Source organism: Vigna umbellata, chromosome 3, assembly GCF_029865625.1.
Source record: "Vigna umbellata cultivar VRB3 chromosome 3, Vumbellata_1.0, whole genome shotgun sequence".
NCBI classification, from domain to species: domain Eukaryota; kingdom Viridiplantae; phylum Streptophyta; class Magnoliopsida; order Fabales; family Fabaceae; genus Vigna; species Vigna umbellata.
Genome location: NC_142167.1, coordinates 43,914,075 through 43,918,559, shown reverse-complemented (window position 1 = coordinate 43,918,559; position 4,485 = coordinate 43,914,075). Strand labels below are relative to the sequence as shown.

The window sequence follows — 4,485 nt, the reverse complement described above, 5'->3', positions numbered from 1 at the left end:
CCTCTTAATGCACTAGTGAATCGTATAATTTCCAACTAACTTAGACTAAGGAATGCTTCATAATTTGGGTTTTAGTGCAATTAAAGTAAACATGAAACATAAATGATAAAAGTGATCTTATATATACTCAAACACTTAGAAATGAAAGATTAGAAATGATATGGAATGGTATTATTGTGGGTATGATTTCACCTACTTCACTCTTATGTATAGAAAATCACTTCCTCTTCATTAATATGCCAATGTCAATCTACTAAATTACTCAAACCCAATCCCTTGGTAGAGAGAGCCTAGACTTCTTTATTAGGCTCCAATCCCTTGGAAGACCTAACAATTATTTTCGAACTAAGAATTGAGATTTAAGATAACCAAAGGTCCTAGTTCTATCCCTAGATACTATTTTCTTTAGGTGTTTAATCCAAGTACAGATTTACCCAACATTTCCCAATATCAAGCAAACCCTAAAATCATGTCACGGGTAGAACTTCACAACAAGCATTAAGAAAAGGAATTAAACACTAACAATCAATGAAAGAGACATATATTCATTCAAAACATAGTAGTTTACATAAGAGTTCAGTGGCTACATCAATCCCCCAACAACAGTGAAACTAACTCTCCATGAATGGAGAGCTTGAGCTTACAACAACGATGGAAATGGAAGAAGGAAGAAGACCCAAGGAAGAAGATGGACTATTCCCACAGCTCCTAGCTCACCTCCAAGTGCTCCAAATGAGAGAAATTGTGTTTGGGTAACAAAAGATGCAAAGTTCTTCGCGCTTCTGAGCTAAATAGACCAATTTTGCCACATCAGTATCGCCACCGCTCAACTGTACCCTAGTTGCAGCCCAGCTACAGAATTCCAGTGACAGAGTGCTCAGTTACACCTCAACTGCACCCCAGCATTCCAGAGAGCAGACGCTCAACTGCACTCCAACTGCACTCCAGCTGCACCCCAGCCACAACATTTATGTTTAATGTTCTTCTTTCACACTTCTTCTTGCTTTTATGGTTCTTTGACTATTTGGATTCACACACAAGCTTCATGTGAATGATCTCCATGGTAAAAAGTGGGGATTAGTGATGAAATTAAATCAATACAACTCAAAATGTAACCACTTAAATACATAACAAATTAAGGCATAAAGAAGGTAAAAAACTAAGAAAGAGTTGACATTTTCTCTCAATTTCGATACTGAATTCATGGTAAAATATGTTATTATCAATACCCTTATACATATCTAATGAAACTATTATTCTGTCGCCTTCAATTCGTTATTTTTTGTTTATATCTTGGTTGCCTTTAATGCACTTTAAATCTTCGCTAGTGGTTATCGTTATCGAATCCTCACTTTTCTACTTTATCCGATCATTAGGCTCTAGGAGTTCACTTGGAACATTTCCTAGCTGGTATGAATGACAATGTGATGAGAATTCACTTTGGAACGTTCCTTACCAATCACGTATGACTCATTAATTACTAATAAATAATTTTTATTATTTTCATTAATTATCCATTAATGACTTTAAGTGTCCTAATACTCATTAATGAATTTAATTGCTTTGATATCTATTAATGACTTAAATTAATCGGATTAATTATCGGTTAATTAACGCTTCTTACCCATTGATCATACTGTAGTTGGATGATCGGTCACCCGGTTTATGACTGAGTGAGTAATCATACAATACAAAAATAAATAATTCTCGTAACGATAGAATAACAAGCCTATCAACTAAGATTTTGGAAATGATTTTAAACAGAAAATTAGCCAAGTTAATACATAAAACAAGAGATTGTATTAGCATTCAGCTTTAGGTTTAAGAATTATGACATTGGAATTCAAACCTGGTGTATTATTTCTGATAGAAAATGCCTCCAAACCCATCTGGGCAAATTAAAAACAACACCTTTAGTCTGTTCATTCGTTGGCAAAGGTTCTCAACATTTTTGTTTTCTGTCATTATCGGTTATCAATAATAAAATGGAACAAAAATAGTTAAAATATATATTTTTATTTTCAGTCCACTGACAGATACTAAGTAAAACAAGCAACAATCACTGGTTAGTACAGTCTGTGGGTTTGAAGGAGACTCTTTTCTTTTCTAGGTCATAGCCAACCAAAAGGTTCATCTGAGCCAAGTTCCCAAAGATGGCAAGGTTACTTGGCACGAAAGCGAAGCACACTACCCTTTCGTCCACTTCAACAAATGTGTTGATAGCATTTAACTTCACATCTGCGCCTCTAAAATGTGCCAGGATCACTGGTGCTTTGAGATCATGGAAACTGCTTTCAAAGCAAAGGCTCAACGGACCCTTAACACGTTTTAACTTAACTTCATGTGACACTGCTGATTCCAGCTTTGAGTAAACATCATCTGGCAAAAGAGTGAGTGTTGTACCAGAGTCAATTATGATATTTCCCTCTCCATCAGATTCAGACGAGGAGCTTCCTAACTTTATTCTCTTGTTTCCAACACTGAATGCTTCCAATGTTAGGTAGTAAAATACTGGTCCACGTGAGAATATTGGAGTTGATACAGTCCCTTTCCCAGAAACCACAGCAGCATCTCCAAAATTGAGTCTGCTAGAAGTATCAGACGTTGGTGCCAAACAATAGGAAAATTTTCCACCAATTGAAGAACCCAATTGAGATATCAAGGACACAGGTCCTCTTCCAAGGCCAACTACACCAGAGGCCTTCCCTTCAGAGGACACATTGTTCCTTCGTCCACATCCTATGACAGTTCTTGGAAATTTGATTGAAGAGCCATTGGTGGAGTCTAAAGTGAGGATCTCCTCACTAAGATCTCCTTGTGACTTTGACCCATCACCATAGGAAATGGTATATTCACAATGGTCTCCATCTTTAGTGGTACCTTTCACTGATTTACATATTTTAGAAGAGTAAGAAAGGGTTCTGTATGTGCTGGATTTTGAAGGGTCAAACATTGGACTGGTTTGGTTGTAACAGGGTTTACAAGGTTTACACTGCAACCAAGTTATGTCACTTCCTGTATCAGCAATACCATAAACTTGAAATGGTGGGGTTCCAACTGAATAGCTCAAAAGGTATTCACCATCATTTTGGGTTATATTGGCCCTAGGTGTGTTTTGGTTGAAATGATTGGCACGATTAATGGAACGACCCACTGCATTAGCAACTCGTTGGAATTGAGTTTCTGTGGGACGATGCAACGGTGATTTTGATGAGTCACGGTGGATGATTTCCACACTGAACCCATCTTTGTGAGCATCTAAGGAAGAGACGCTGTGAAGAGACAGCAGAATAAGAACTAGGGTTGAGGAAAGTGACATTGTTGTCATCAAAGTCTTCAAATTTGTATTATTAGCACATTCCTAGTCCCTATTTATAAGGTTCTAGTGATACATTCAACGTTTGTTGAAGCGTGTGTGAGAACAAATTTGACAACCACTCAAATTCATGGACGCGGATTGAAATGTCGTGTTTCCGAGTAACCTCATTGGTGTTTTAGCTTTGTAAAAAGATCCACACCTAAATTTTTTATATTAATTTAATACTATATTTCTCTAATTTTTATTTTCTTCTTTCTTAAAAGAAAAATGATAATTTGACACTCATAAACTTTTTATGTTCCTATGATATTATCCTTTCTTATTTTTACTTTCTTTTTTCTAAAAAAAATATAAAAATTTATACTTTTATAATCATTTTATCCATAATAAATGATTATAAAAGTGTGTCATGGTACTATTATTCTTCTTAAAAAAATACAAAAGTTTACATTTTTATCTTTTTACCTTTTGTGAAATGAATGTAAAAGTATGTTATGGTTTTATTAGTCTTTAGTATAATGTATAAAAGTTAAAAGTGACATTAAAATTATTAAATTTTAAAGTTTATTTTTATTTCTATATTATTATATAAAGATAATTCTTCTTTTTATATATATATATATATATATATATATATATATATTTTCAGTTTTATCCTTATTGTTTTTTTAAATTATAATTGCTTTATCAATTTTACTTTTTAGAATGACTATTTTTTACAATTTTTTTATTTTATATTTTTAAAATTTAACCATGTTTTAAAACTAAAATAATTAATTACAATAAAAATATACCAATAAGATAAATAAAAATCACTTTTAATAAATTTTAAACACTATTTATATTTATTTTTATAATTAAAGTAATAATAACTTTATTATTTATTTTTATCATCATTAAAGGAAAATGAGCTCACGTCCACTAGTTTAGTATTAAATATATAAGTAAAATATATTTCAAATAAATATCTTACATATAGACAAGTATTGTGTTATATGATTTTGAGGTGTAATGGGTTAAATATTTAGTGAAAGAACCTTCTGATTGGTTTGAATTTTTAAAATTTAAACTTTAATATAAAATTAAAATTTGTTTATATTCAAAATTTTAACATATTTTAATTCTTAAATTTAAAAAATAATAAATATGATTTTTTAATTCAATGA

At 32.3% G+C, this 4,485-nt stretch overlaps 1 pseudogene; it reads right to left on the bottom strand.

Annotated features, from left to right (window-relative positions):
* Positions 1 to 1,997: 1,997 nt before the first annotated feature.
* On the bottom strand, positions 1,998 to 3,335 carry LOC124835030 (aspartic proteinase CDR1 pseudogene; annotated as a pseudogene).
* Between the last annotated feature and the right edge of the window lie 1,150 nt (positions 3,336 to 4,485).